We start from the raw sequence: 16,557 nt of genomic DNA, 5'->3' as shown, positions 1-16,557 counted from the left end.
CAGGTATGCATTATGCATGTGGAATGAAGCTCCCGCTTCATAAACTCCCCGGCAGTAAACAAATCTTCACTGAAAAGTCCCTGGTGATGATTTGATCCATTACACGTCTATTTATACGTGATCTACGACAAGCTGTTATCTTGACAGAAGAGTTTGGTGGCAGCGGGTGAAGATCTGCAATACATCACTAACTATGACAATGAAATGGGACATTAGGGCTGACAAGTGACATCATGCAGCCCCCGGGACAAATATAGGTCATGTTTATCTTGAAGAGATTCATCTATGACACACTAAATAGATCTCTACTGAAAGCAATATCTGCTCAATCTGGGGATGCTTAATGTTTGTGTCAACTGAGCAAACACGATAGCAATGCTCTATTTGGTTCCTCACGCTTAAATAATGAATGATATTGTTGTCCAATCTGAATACTGACACTGCATACGCTTATTATCGCCGTACAAACGTTTTTAATTCCAGGTATGTGACAGAAATTGACAGGTCTCAGACACACCAGAAAAATGAAAAATAAAACTTCAATTCAAGATAGATGTATTATAAAAAGTGATATTTTTAAATATTAAAAAACAGCGTTGAACTCAACAAAATCAGGGGGGAACTAGAGAAAATGAGCAACAAGAATGGTTAAGTTGTAAGTTAAACAATGATATTTATGTGAGACATTAATGTGAAGAAGAAAAGGATGCCCATGAAAATACAATCTCAATACACCCTAAAACAATGGTCAGTCCTCAGCGTTTTTACGTGGATGGATGTATTTAAAAATAATAATACTAATAAAAATGTGTCCAAATGTGTAGGGAATTTTTTGACTATGATAAACAGAGGTGAAGCAGGAATCTAAACGGATTCAATAAACTAAATTAAATGTGTTGGCAAGAAGAATATGATCGCAGTTTTAACAGCAAAACAGCAAAACGTACAACTATGTAAACATCAGTTATATAACCACGGACTCACCATTTTGGTGACATTAAACCCAGTGCTTTGCTTTCAAAGCAACGATACACTGGAATACCACACATATATTGGTTATATCTGGTGTTCACTTAAATAAAGGAGTGAAAGGTCGTCTGAACTTTGTCTGTGCACCAAACCAACGCACAGACTTTCAAACACTAAGTCAAATGTCAAATTTCACCGGTGCCTTTGAAAAGAGTCAACATACCTTGATCTCCCTCCCTGGTCCCACTAATCCTCTTCATGTCCTCCTTTACTATATTCATAAACCTCAAACCTCCCTTTTGACTAAAACGTTCTTCGTCCAACATGGACCCCGACTCTCGACTTGTCCAAACTTCTCCACATGTACCTAAGAAGCTTTTATACCATGCTCACTACAGTATTAAAAAGTCCATTCTGTTGGACAAAAAACGGAAAGATGAGTTCACAAACCTGCTCTTGTGATCTGGGAAAGTCTCCAGACTCGGAGAAGTCCTGGTGAAAACAATGCAATCGTCCATGCCAACAGAAAAGGCTTCCAGGAGGATGGTGCCAGCCAGCAGCTACTAGAACCTGCTGGAAAGATGAAGCTGGAACGCCACGCTCACACATTGATTTACAATTAAAGTATAGCGCTTACAAAACAGATAATTATGTAAGTTGAAGTCACAAAAGTAGATGAAGAACAAAAGCCTCCTGCAATATTTCATTGCTGTTTTCTCCATGCACCCCATCCCACCCCCCTTCTCCCCCCCGAGCCCTGGGGAAGCAACACTCCAAGGTCTTTCATTTGAGCTTGTATTATGCCCCCGTATCTCTGCTCATTTTTCATCCACATTGCATTAAGTATTGATATTGATTTCTTGTAAATGGTAGCGAAATGGATGGCTTGCACTTTTTTGTGTTATTGTTCTGCTGCACTTGTAGCAATTTATTATGACCGAGGGTGAGATGAGGCCTCCCAGATGCTGCGTCCCACCTCATGATGATGCATGCCAACCTCACGTAGGAAACTCTGGGCTGTAATTAAAGTGAGAGACACACATGCATGCGCCATCACACACACACACACACACACACACACACACACACACGCAAAAACAACAACAAACTCTGGAGGTATTTCTCAATTTTAGCACGGGACGTGCGCAGTTTATTTCGACTTTCCTGCGATTCTTTTTGGAATATTATTCTTTTTTATTGGCAGAGCAGCACTTGTGGTGAAATCCATTCCTAGTTTTATGACAAAGCGTGGCCTTCTTGACAAACTGGAGTGGTTTACTTGCATTGTCATCCCGACCAATTTCTTCTCGCGGCTGCCGCGGCGGCCCCAGCAGTGCATTTGCATTTCAATGGCCTCTCCGTCTGCCTCTATATCGCCTGATATTATGTCTGCCTTCGACGAATTCAATGTCTGCATCTGCTGTTCCATTCGCGAGCATTCCTCGTAAAATGGTGATATGGACATATGAAATAAGGTTGACGGGGGAGGAGGGTGGGCAGTGGGGAGTGTTTGATGAGGTAAACCATGAAAACACATTATGTGGCTCGGGATGTGGATTTCTGGAATGAAAAAAGAATCTGTTTACATGCATGTTCCTTTTCAAAAATAAATCTGCGATAGAACAATGGTGCAGACGGAGCCTTGCGAGAGCGGCATGAGCCTTCAAAGCAGCCGGCCGAGGGATCAGTTGTTAGCAGCGGCGGTGAAGCCAATACGCTCTATTTACCGTCCGTGTCACCACAACACTTGGCCACAAACACGGGCTGGTGCCATAGAGACGGACATCATAAGTCATGTGACCCACCGCAGGGGTCCCTCAGCTTTCCCCACCATGCCCTCTCTCTCGATGACTCTGTCTCACAAGACGGGATATATGCGATGATCGACAGCCTCGGGCGCTGACTGTTAAAGCCCAACATGATTTACAAGACATTCTGGTTTTAAAAAGATATAAAGCACCAATAGAAAAGTCATTTCGTGGGATATTAAACTCAAGATGTGAAAAAGACAATTATAGCCAGTGGGGCACCATTTTTTCCAGAATAATTCGCCAAAAAAGTGTCCATTTGGGGTGCAATTGAATAAGGTCTCCGCTCGATAATTTGACTAAATTATTGCGACAATAAAATGTGTTGTCAAATGTTATCCTCGATTGCTGACTCACATGTGAGTGTTGGTGAGGGGTTGTCTTCTGTGATGGACCAGCAGCCGGTCCAGGGTTCCCCCAGCTAATGTCACGGGTACTGTATCTTAGACACGCCCCCAATACAGAGGAGTGTATATCTCATAGATTTTTACTGTATTTTTAACCTTTTTTAAGCCATGGCGCACTTTGTTAATTGAAAAAAATCCCAAGGCTCACCATCGAAGGAACCTTGGCCACAGTGCTATTTTGCTTAGTTCAAAGGTCCTGTAGAAAATCTGTAGAAAAACATTTAGCCACTGACACTTGGCTATTTTAGCAAGCTATTTGTTGAAAGAAATTTCAATTATTTTTTGGTTCTGCATTTAGCTTTTAGTCCACTTTTAAACCACAAACTAAACCTAGATCGTCTACGAGTGTCAATAAAGTTTTGAAATGAGACCGCATGTTAGCCGTTCAGCCGTGCAGACAGTCTTGGTGTCGCAGGTCCAACAAGGAACATGGCATCATTCTGTGTGTGGTCAAGTTAGAAGCACATCAGGTTTAAAAACAACTGTAAGTTGTGCATTTGACCGGCTTCTTCGCTGAGCGTGTGTGAGAAGAGGAGCACCAAGCATAGCTGATCCGCAAGTGATGGACGAATCAACACATCAGCATAGATCTATAGCGTATAGATGGAATGTGAGCGAATCCGCCCGATCTCCTTACGTTGGTAGATTGTCAACATGTTCTAACTGTTCATGATTTAATGTCATCATATCGTCCGCCTCTATCTCCAGATAAATGAGGTGAAATTATAAGAAACTATCTTTTGCCAGGCTTAATAGCTTTTAATAATAATAACAACAACAACGAACAGTGTAGAAGTCTTGTACTAGTAATTTGGGCTAAAGGTAGAAAAAGGCACAGGCAAAGGTAGCTTTATTATATTGTCATTTCTGTCATACGCATTTCATACAGAGCATTGAAATGTCATTAGTCAGGTGTCTTGAAGTGACATATACGACATTAAACCGTGTATAAAATACAACAAAACAACATAAACAACAACAAAAACATGAGTGTCGAGTTAACAGCGAGAGTGCAAACCATTAAAGTGCAACTACTGTAGCTGTAGCTCAAATCCGTTTAACATTTTTAGCTCAATAAATTGCTAATCATACAAACTTTAATTACTATTATGAATATTGCACAGGGTGAATTTTAGAATATCAGAAAATAAGTTCAATGACACATTTAAAATATTCTGTAGCACAGTGGGGGGTAAATGCATACTAAACCAATAAAACCTCATTGTCTCACTCATTCACTCATTCTTGCACTTACATTTTAAACATAGTACTTTCTGAGAGATACAAACTATACATTTATATTGAGACTTTCCTTTGTTGCAATGTAAAAAGTTCATGTCGATATAACTCCATTAAACTGCATTTTCCTGACCATCTGATGAGCTTTTCCCCTCGAATAAAGGCTGAAAACCATATGCCACATGTTGCACAAAGGAGTGAGCTTGGTGTTAAATTTGCCAAATGTGGCCTGTGTTGAGCAACAATTAATGGCAGCCAGTGTTGGGCTTTGCAGGCAGGCTAACAGCTGTGTTTGGGCCACTTGTTGTGCCTCCAGCACGGATAATTACAGCAATCCAAAAGCAGAGCAGTCACTCAGGGAGTTTAATAATGTACAAGTAGTCGCTATCTCTTTATAGATCATGTTACTGCAGCACTCACTGACGTGTAATTTAGATCAATCAAAAAATATGGCAGCGCTATGAAACCAGTGCCTTTGATAACAGTTGGCAGGTAGTAGTCACCCCCTGTTGTCGAAGCATCCCGTATAAAAGGCTTCATTCCAGCCTCCATCAAGAAACCTGCTGTGCGAGGATGGGTAACCAGGGCAACAGATACATGAAGCATTATGGGACTTGATTTAATTTGTCTAAATGGGAGCTGGAGTATCTTGGTTCTCAGTTCGAATGTCCCTGTTAACCACCACTACAATATAATGGCCTCCTCAACTTGGAGATTCTGATTGTGTCCTGTAGGTACATGGGAGATTTTCCACTATATGCAGCTCTCATTTGTGTTTCTTTGTGTGTGTTTGTGTGTGTGCGCACCAGTGTGCTGGAGGAGAATCCAAATGCAAGGCTTGGTTCGATGATAGAGCCGGGTAACAGTGATATCAAGCACATTTGATGCATTTTTATCTTGCAAAAGGGTTCAGCAGTGTTTTTATGTGTGATGCAACGTGGCAGATACATTTATATCTATATGTATTGAGCAAATGCCATCACCAAGTGTAACATTTGTGGAACCCTGAAGAACTATGCAGAGATATGTTCCATGACAAATCGTCCTTGGTTTTTAAACTCTTAAAATTTTGAATCTAAAGGTAAAGTGCGGTAAATTCTGGACTGTAGCGCGCACCAGAGTATGAGCCCCACCCTCTAAATCAGAGAAGGACAATTGGTCTTGTTCATACATAAGCTGCACGGCTCTATAAGCCGTGGGTGCTGCTATAGAAAGGTTAGTAGTGCACCTGGCTTAAAAATGCATGAGGGTCACTTCTAAACTGGGTTCGAAAACGGGGTCCAGCATCGAGACTGACCCATGAAACAAACTGGACAATGTTCTGAACCTGAACTCCTCACATCTTTTATTGACATTAAAGAGCTCAAAATGTGCTGTTTTCGCCCCGTGTCCGAAGTGCCGACACCACAGCTGATCTCAGGTGCTGCTTCTCGTCTGCGGCCCTCCAGGAGATCGGCTCTGTTGTGACAGTACCATAAATGTACTGAGATAAAGCAGACATCAAGTAGTTTTTCTTTTCCATTTTTGTCTTTAAACTTGTCTTTGAACTTGGGTTTTCTCAAACAAAACGGGAATTACTGTTCAACCAAAGCGTGCTCAGGACCCACGAACAAAGCCAAACTCAGAGAAGCGCCTTCTTAGTCCCAGCAGCATCTCATATCTGTGATATATATTGCCGTCACAGCTGAAGCTGTACTTTCTTTTGCCATATCAATCATTTTCTTTTGGTTATCTGCAAACTCCTTCAGTTGAATGCTTGAATAGGAACATTCTTTCACTATGAATGAGTCTTAATATTCATTCGTCTGAGTCGATAGTGTTGAACCCGATTATAGTAAACATGACTGTAATTGAGTCACAGAACAATAGTTTTTGTTGTAGGAACTGCCATCTTATAGTGGCAGTGGAAAAACTCAGCTGAAACAAAATATACTGGTAGTGATAATAAAATACTGTCTGAACAGACAATACTGGAATGGATTATAAAAATTGCTGTCAAGAAACGCAAAAAAAAGTAGTAAAAGAAACGTATTTTTTGATCATATTTATTTGTACAGTATATAGCATTACTATGATACTGTTTTCCCATCAACTGTTTCATTTCCAGTTTTTTTTTCCTTCATTCATTTATTTTAAACAGCGTTTCATTGTTCGTCTTTCCAGTTCTCTTCAAAGTGGCACATGACATTATATTTTTAATTCCAGTATTATTTTATTCCCACTGTCAACTTATGTTGGCACTATTCTAGCCCCATAAAATAGATAATAATTTTGAAAATGATCACGTTTAGTTTGATAACAAGAGAACTGATAGAACTGCAAATGAGAGGAGACCCCCAATGAAGCTTGAAGTGCACAATTGTCCATGAAAGAGTCCAAGTGACCTACAGTAGGTCACTTAGTGGCAATGCTTTTGACTGACAGGGTTTCATAATACATGTTTTACCTTTCAAAAATGCTGCAAAAGAACAAGATCACCACTCAATTTGGTGTTCAAATGATCAAACAATTTGAGTCCCAGGTTGAAAATAATAGTCCACAACTGTGGCGGGTCATTGTCTTGAGGTTCCCACCACACCTTTAGCTGGAGCCTAAATCTTACCGCAGCATAACTTCAGCTATAAAAGCCTAGAACAACTCAACAGGTCAGGCTTTGTCCTGGAAGTCTGAACTCCCGTTCTTGATGTGCTTCATTGTATACATTTATGCCGACCAGCTTTCTCTTTCCACCTCACAGAGGAAAGTGGAACAGCTTAGACCTTAATACCGGCATATCATTTTCTGCCGCAGCCCGGGACTCTCCTTGCCTCTGGCTTGTTTTAAACTCCTTGTCCTACTTCTAACTTCTCCTCCCTCCTCCATGGCTCTTTGTTTTAAATGGCAATTCATCCCGTCCGCCTGCTCAGCCACGTTAAACATCCATTTCCTCAGCAAGCACACATTACGACCCAATGGAAGAAATAAAATCAGGGCTATTTATTGTGTGGCTCCCTTGCTATCCACCCTCATCACAGCATCCAACAAGAGAGCAGCCCCACTACAACGTCGATGCCATTTGACTTCCTCTTAAGTCGTTTTATACTTCCTGTAAAACAGTAACGATTTCAAGGGCCTTTGAATTCCTCCAAGAGCCACCAGCTTCATAAAACATGCATGAGGTGTTCAGTAAACAATGCCCGATGGTCTTATTCCTTTTAAATAAAACTATTTCCATGAGATGTAAGAGAGGCTTTAATACTGCCTTAAATATTAAAAGAAAGAACTGAGCTTCATCAATTTTTCATTTATTGGGCCCGCATGCGCCGAGTCATCAATCTGGCAAGAAATTACTGACATTTTCATTTCAAATAAAAAAGGGTACACTTTATCCAGCTGTAATAGGGATTGCAGGTCTAACACTAGGAGCATTAAATGGCTGATGGAAATGAGGGAAATGTTCTGTTTCCTGTTTCGAAGAAGGATTGTGGTTTATGGCAATGCGATGCGTGAAATAGGTAAATAAAATGTAACAAATTGCCCTCCTTTAAGGACTACGCACAGTCCAATGATATAGCAAATACTTAGCAAGTGTTGCCAATGAGCCTCGACTGCACCTGGTCGCTGTTTCAATTTAAAACATCCGATTCCTTTCTGCTCATGGCTGTTGGATTGAAATCTCCCACCTGACAACAAGTATGGCAACACATAGAGCTCAGCAGATGTGATCAAAAACTGACAAATGAGAAATATACTATTATGAAAAATGCTTAATATATTCAATTATTCAGTTTAAACGCACCATTTTTCAGGTATATGTAAACATGCCAATAAGTTTACATCAGTGGATGTGCAATTTGGGGCTTTTGCTTGCAATTGAGCGTTTTATGGGAGGGGAAGATATGCATTCATATACTGTTTTTGCCATCTAGCATTGTCTCTTTGTCAAGTAGTAATAGCAATAATCATGACTTCACTTTTTAATGCATGTTTTGTGTGTGATATTGCATCTCTTCTTGACTCAAGCACTGCTTAATAATCTCCTTTCAGCTGTATGGACCTCCCAAAGTGAGGCCCGCGGGCCACACGTGGCCCTCCTGAGGTTAGTGATGAACTCTTACACTGATCAAGTGTTTGAGAGCTTCAAGTTCCTGCTCACATAATGAACTATCCCTGCTGTCAAAAAAAAAATTGTTTAACCAAAAACTTTTGAATGCTAAATAATAAACTTTTCACAAGTCTCCAAGAAGTCGTAGTATTTCTTGTTTCTCAAAACAAAAATACCTGTTTTCTTTAGTTCAATATACTGTATAAAGTACAAAACATCTTCATATTAAATTTTAATTTGATCATATTTACTTCAAATAAAATTGTATGAAATGTATAAAAATACATATTCTATTTGTCCATTTTTTGTCTACATAATTTCATTAAAGACTTGCTTACTTACTGAAATTTTATGTATTTTGTTGCGGTTACCCTAGTATATTTCTCATGTTTTCCACTCATATTAGGCTCATTCTGTCTTCCAGTTTCAGAGCCGTTACCATTTGACAGTCTCCTTAGAGCTGTATATGCAGAAGAAACTCTAAAACAAAATACTTACTCTTTCGGGAACATATATTACTATGACCGAACTACCTATTCCTATACCTATTTGCAAGGAATGCTCACTGAAAGTTCACTCTAAATAACAAAATGATGATTATTAACAGGTAATAAGTTAGCAATTAGCAAGATAATAGTTAATACATGTTCCTCCAACTTTAATGTGACCAAGAAATCAAAGTCCTGAAACAAAGAGACTCAACCCATAGGTCAGGTTTCCATGCAAAAGTTTGAGCATTTTTTGGCATCAAATGTGCAAAAAGAAAATGTGACTTCATGCTGGTTTCCATTTGTTATAATTTTGCAATCATCGCGAGGATAGTGCGTCATGAGTGTGTCATCTTGGACAGATTCCTGATTATGTGTTCAAATTTGCATTTCCTCTTGCTCCCCGAACACATCTCATTTTATCGTCTGCCACCATTTTTTGGAATATTAGAACATGATGTGGTATCCAGTCCAATAATTGTTCATCCGCAAAACCTGTTTCCACAGCAAAAAGTTGTGATTTCCTGTTATCTATACACAGATATATCCACCGCCTTCAAGTGTAAAAACTTTAGAGAGAGTTTTTGTCATTTTTTTCTAATTTCTAACCTTTTCATGTTTTTGCGAAAATTCGAATATGACTATGTGGATGGAAACCCCATAACAGACAGATACAGTAGGAGCGCTTTAGTCCAACCACCAAGAGACTTCATCGGATGGTATTTGATTAAGCTCAGTGGATTTTGCATGTTCCATGTAATACCATGTTTCCTCAATAGGTGGTACACTTCAGACACCTCGACCTTTGTTGGAGTGTGGAGTACTGAGCTTCATTCTGAGAAACAAATCCGACAATGAAGAAAATATAAGTGGAATGTGAGCACCAACAATAGGTGGGAAACAAAATAGAGTTTCACTGTTCAGGTCAAAACCTTGCACCGCAGCTGAGCGGATGGCAAAACTGAAAACGATGAAAAAGTCAAGAGATAAAATCTCAAAATGACGATTGTGCCCTGGTAAGATAGAAGTGGGTTGGACGTACAGCATTTAACCTGAATGCATGTGCGCTAACACCCAAACAGCCTCCGCCTCCGCTCTGACATGAATTCATTGTTTGCGTCTGCTGCTGTTATGATAGATTGTAATAAATGTCCACAGCGTCTCCCCGCCTGTTCGCCTTTAGGCTGGAGGGTTTGTAATTACTGCACAATAAACAAATGGTTTGGGTAATGGGGGGGAAAGGTCTGGGGCCTACGGGCGGTAAGGGAGGATTACATGGGAAGGAGTCGACTGTTCAACACCCCAAAAGCCCCTACAAGGCCAGTCCCATGTCTCAACACCAACCCCCCCTTGTGGAATCACCCACAATAAATAATTCATCCGTGCGCGGTGTTGATCTATCATTGACTGTGTACAGGAGAGCAGGGTTACAGTAGGGCGGGATTTATAATGCAAGCTCGACACATGCCGCTAATTCACCTTGACTACACTGTCACATGACAAATTGTCCGACAGAAGAAGAGTTTGTACTGCCAGGCACTCCTTGATACACGTAACCGCACCCGTAATGGATGAATATTTGTTGATAATTTCTGTACACGGGCTTTGGTTGTCAGTCCCACACCGCCGCCGCCTCATTTGCATAGGTAGATTGAGACGCCGCGAGCGTAAATGGCCCGGCGTGTTGGTGATGGAGGACGCTGATAAATAGCGCTCTCTCCCAGTCATGGCACCTTTGTAAATGTTTGATTAGTTTTGAATGGATTACTGTTCAGATTATCGGGTTTGGGGCCCAAACCCAGACATGGCTTGGCTGCCCAGACTCTGTCCCTTATGGGTGTCATGTTTATGCACCCTTGTCAAAATGGTTGATGGCGATCTCATACGCCGAGGCAGGAGCAGGACGGATGTCTGTGGCACGACAGATCAACTCTCTGCTCTTCACAAATGTCTTCTTGGCAACCGGAAGTGTTGTGGTCCGCTCACCTGGGGTAAGGATGCCAACAAGGGGCACTTCCGAAGTGAGTGGGAGGTTGTGTCATGGAACTCTATTTGTAATTTTTCTTTCTTTACCTGGGATTTGTCACTGGTACTACTTAGGTTGAGGTGACTAGAGAGTAGCACAGATAGGGACTGACTGGAGCATGGCGGCCAGAGTTGCTGTGACTACTGTGGGCTCAGCATTCCAGATATATTTAACGGATTGATGGGGAGCTAATAGTCAAGGAGCTATAAATTCACCAGGAGCTGCCGTGTGACGTCCCTTTATTGCTTGTGTGGCAATCAGACTGGTGATTATATGGGCCATGAAACATGTGCCTTCTCCCCTTGTCTGCCCCGTCCATCGCATGTCTCCTTCCAGCTCTGTCTCCAACTCCCCATCCTCTCGCTGGTTCAGCGGATGATGGATGTGGCGTAACCGGTCTGAGCAGCATCCATCAGGCCCTAAGTTCCGGGCCTATTATGCACAGTTGGATGCTGGGTAAAGACAGTACGAGGCGTGAAGGAGTGCCAGTGTTGCGGGTTAAAACCCTGCCGCCCACCCCTGACGCACCCCGCTGCAATTTGTTTGCGCAAAAATCCGGGATCCTGACAGAGCCGCCGCGGCTATTGCTCTCCCCTCTCTCAATCTGTTTCGCTTCCTGTTGTGACCTTTCATCGGGTGAAAAATATTAGGGAGTGGCGCGCTCTCATTAAAACTGTGCATTAACCAAAAGACTCTTTGGAGTCTAAATGACAGCCGAAGGAACTGAAAGCTAATAGCCGCTGGCAGTTGGGGAAACTTAACTCATGAATCAGAGCGCTAATGCAGCAGTGGCGAGCCCGGAGCTGTGTGAGCGTATGCCACAATTTCCATCGCTCCTCTCGTTCACGCTCTCCTTCATTTCTTTTACTCGACTATAACTGCTTCCCCACCTCTATGACTTTTTCATTTGATTGTTTCCTCGCCTCTTATCCTACCAAATCAGCCCTTTGTTTATCGGTCGCAGGAAAGACAGCAAGTGTGGGAATCAACAGCATCATGACACAGATGGATCCCTAACATTGTGAGTAATGGTCCGGTGTCAATGTCTGTGCTCTTCTTGAGCACCTAATTTTCAGTTATCAGTGAAAGCCTCCTGAAAATCTGACATCAACTACTTTCACTGGAATTGCTTTGGTTTTATCGCCAAAAAAGCTTCCATAACTGAACATACATATGATTTTTGCATCCTATATTGATGCCACATGTTGATGCCTAGGTATTTTAAAGTTACTTTCCAGGAGGGGGGGGTTGGGACCTCGGGAGACGATCGCCAATAACATTGTTACTTGGTATCTATAGGACCATATTTGGCTCTTTCCTTTTGATGTTGCCCTTTCTGGATTCACTGCGATCATCGTTTGAGACACCTTGTATAGCAAGCGACATGTTACCAGATGCAGGACCCATTGCATTTGGATAAGACTGTGCTTCAAATGCAAGTCTAATGCCATTGATGGTAAGGTGGATGGCTCGCATGGTTTAAACCAACAGAGCTAGCGTAGTCCTGAAAAACTGATGGTGGCATTGACAACTTAAAATGCTGTTTTACTGAAATTACTTTGGTTTTATGGCGAGAACGCTGGCTACAACCGAAATGTTGGAAAAATACTTGGACGTATACATGTTGCATTTGAAAGCTTTTTTTCTGTGCAGACAATCTAGTTTCATCTTCTACTTGAGCTGCAGCAGTGCAAAGCAACAGGCTGTCCTCATGTATAGAGGTTCCGGAGTTTCCAAGTAGACCTTTGCATGCAATACTGATGCCGGTATTTCAACGGAGCATTAAGGCCTTCCTTCCCCGTGTTACATTTCTGGTGATGGGTGTCGCGACAACAGTAATTTATGTTAGATATCACTTGGTATCTATGGCATCATATGCAGCTCTTCCTTTTCCCGGTGGTGCCCTTACGGGATTCACCAAGATTGAAACGCATGGCCGTTTGAAGCGCCTTATATACCAAGTGACTCTTTGCATTACATTAAATGCAGGAGTGCCATACCTTTTACACGACACAAGGATATGCCTGTGCTTCAATTGAACGCCTAATGTGTCAATATACAGGGCTGAAGGCTGACTTTGGAATGGTTTGTTGTACAACCTGTTCTTGCCCTAACAATGACCGCCTCCATACCGCCTGTCAGAATCTAACTCAGATTCAGAAACATCTACCAGCCCAGCCCCTTTAAAAAATACACCAATATTTAGGACACCTTTAAATGATCACTGTGATATTCCACCTCCAAGTTTAAGGCAGCATTTGTGTTGTTACAGAAGACAGAATGGTAAGAATTGGAAAACACAAAGAGATGAAGACAGAATGAAGGACGAAGGCATGTAGGAGGGACAAGTAAGAGGGGCAGCAGAAGAGGGGGAGACTAAAAGCTCATTACTTTCCCCCTGATGGGAGAAAATGAGTGAGGGGGCAATAATAAAGCTTGAATTTTTCAATACTGTTAAAAATGGGGCTGTGACAGCTCGCCGGCCGTGCAAGGGACAGCCGCCGCCGATGCACAGTGAGCCACCGAATTAGCAGTACCATACATCATGAAATCTAATTAAATCAAGGAGCAGAATCAAATTAGTTTGGTGTGACTCAAACCGGCCGCCAAAAGGGCTCTATTAAATGGAGTGTAGAGAGGGAGTTAAATAATTCACAGTGAGGGATTTTGCATTTACACAAAAATTGTGCACTTAATTGTCCGTACTATATTACAGATTTGGCCTTATGTTAACAATGAGCCTAAAGCACACTTAGTGGTGCGCACGGGGCGCACATTAGGGCCTGCATGGTCCAGGAGGTTTCAAAGTAAAGGGGTGTTAGAGTCACTATTGGCTCAATAGAGCAAGTGTAGCAGAGTGTAGAGGTCTAAGTGGGCAACGGCTGTCAGATTACTGGGCTTTCACTGGCACAATGCACCACAGCAGAGTCGGAATAGCACAGATTAATCAGCCAAACCAGAGGAGGCCAGTCAGCAAAGAAATGGGGGATTTAGTCAAGTAACAGTGACTTCCACAAAGGTGTTTGAAAAAGAATTGCTATGGTGTATAAGGTCGTGAAGGCTTAGAAACAGAAGGTTTCTGTTATTGAAATGAGTGAAGATGAATCAAAGGCAGTCAGTAAAAGAGCTCATTTTCATAGATGAGCACGGAAAATACTTTGGTCAACGTGAGTGAAAGTGATGTCCAAGAAGGCCATGTATTCTCTTCAAATGGCCCATTTATGCTCAACGTTACATACAGGACAGAGCTTTCATTTTGTCCATTTGTCAGCACGTTTCCACAAAGCTTACTGATTCGGGCCAAGCGGAGCATTACCACCGGAAACTACCGTTATGTACTGCTGCTATTACTACCTCATACATAGCTCTAATGAGACATGAAGAAGACATAACAATGGTGGAAATTCTCCGTCCTCCAGTCTCAATGTATTTAACGGCTGACCACTACCTCCTACGACGCTGCTGTCACTGCCTGATGTTGTCCACCTGCCAGATGTGGTCCGCCGGAAATTCTGGTGCTGGAACTGAAAATTGCGAATGTTATACCAACTGATGTTTACTGCTAAGCGCATGCATCCATGGTCATATCGCGCAAACGTGATGAAGTTTTTTTTACTTATTACAATAAAGTCTAGATTTAGAAATTGTATGTTTTCATCTGATATTCTATTTTTTAAATCCAACAATATAAACAGACTCAAGCACTGCACCACAGTAGACATATACCTCATTCAGGGACAGAAGTGCTCACTCCAGCTCCTGTTAAATCTATGTGAAACAAATGTAAGGAGAAATGTTTCTCATACAATAATGATAATATATTGGAAGCAATAGATTGCGCAGGTCAAATGTATTGGTGGAGCTTGGAATGTATATTGATTCAATAATGCAGGATTTATTTATATCGCGCAAAGGTGATGACTTCTTTTTAGTCATGAAAATATGTTTTTTTTTAACTTAAAATAGTCTACATTTAGAAATTGTATGTTTTTATCTGATATTCTATTTTTTATTGAATCTATTATTGAATCAATAACATTTCAAGCTCCTCCAATACATTTGACCTGTGCAATGTATTGACATAGATTTAACCGGAGCAGGAGTGAGCACGTGATGAGGCACTTGAGTTTACATTGTTCAATTAAAAAAAAAAAAAAAAAAACTAGAATATCAAATAAAACACAACTTCTAAATCTAGACAATTTTAAGTTAAAAAAATATTTTAATAAGTCACCTATTTTAATAAGTTATCAGCTTTGCGCGATATAACCATGTACACATGCACTTACCAGTAAACAAGTCATTTGGTAAAAAATGCGCGACACTTTAGAGTCGGGAACACATACTAACTATGAATAAAGTAATTACTTGTTTATTAAGCTCAATACTTGGTAATTACGGTGTTGTTCAGAGTGAACTTCCAGTGATTAGTCCAGGGTAAAATCTAGTCAGTCTTAACAAGACACTAATCTATACTTTATAATAAATGATTACTGGCTAATAAGATGCAAATACACATATGAATAAGTAGTTTATTTAGGGTAATAAGTGTTCCCTAATCTTATGTGTGACCAACTTATTTATAGATGAGTTATAGTTCAAGCCAGAAGCTGTGAGTTGCCTGATCTTCATCCAACAAAGAAGTCTGGCAAGCAAAGGTTTAGCATCTCAGATCAAACCTTTATCAGTAGTATTAGTATAGTATTAGTATTAGTATATACCAGGTGTTTAAAATGATGGCTTAATTTAAAAAAAGACAAATCTCTTTTTTTCCAACCAATAGACAAACGTTAACGCCAATATGTCCAAGTCATTGTTCTCCGCTCTGACAAAAACACAGTGGATGAAGTTCTGTAATGAAAACGGAGCGCTTTTGTTACGCCGCCGCCAGTCTTCCACAAATCAGCCTATTCTCTCCGTCTCTCGGCCCCGTTCCCCCCCGACTTCAATCTCCCGCGCTTCCCTCCCTGGCATCAAAAATCAACACAACTTTATTATAGTCGCTGTCAATAGCGTGATAATAAAAGAAGGCGGCGGGGAGAGACTACCACATTACACTTTTAACAAGAATATAGCAGATGCACATTGAGTGAATATTGAGTTTTAAAACTTGTCGGCGCGTGATTTGTGGCCATGTCAGTGCGAGTATTTTTCACTGTCACGGCAGCAAGCCGGAGCTGTCACTTCGGCGGTCAGACGGGATGGGGGAGGCAAAACACAATGATCTGGCCCTTAATGGAGAACCGCTGAGACTGGCATGGAGGTGATGAAGCACTGTTTAGTTTGCGCCTGCCATATTTCTGCTTGGGGACGCTATTATAAAACACAGTGTTATTTTGTCAGATTTCAATCATGAGCCTGGTTATTTTTCACCAGCTGTCACATTGTTGGGGCAAGTCGAGCTGATGGTGAAATATGACTTGTTCCGACCCAACCCCCTTCTCCGGAGAAGAGTTTTCTACAGTGCCGATGGAAAATAGCTGTCAGTCTCTTCTCATTCAGTCAAGACAACAGACACGGTTAGAATGCTTACGGT

This window comes from Synchiropus splendidus, chromosome 9, assembly GCF_027744825.2.
Source record: "Synchiropus splendidus isolate RoL2022-P1 chromosome 9, RoL_Sspl_1.0, whole genome shotgun sequence".
NCBI classification, from domain to species: Eukaryota; Metazoa; Chordata; class Actinopteri; order Syngnathiformes; family Callionymidae; genus Synchiropus; species Synchiropus splendidus.
This window is presented reverse-complemented; position numbering follows the sequence as displayed.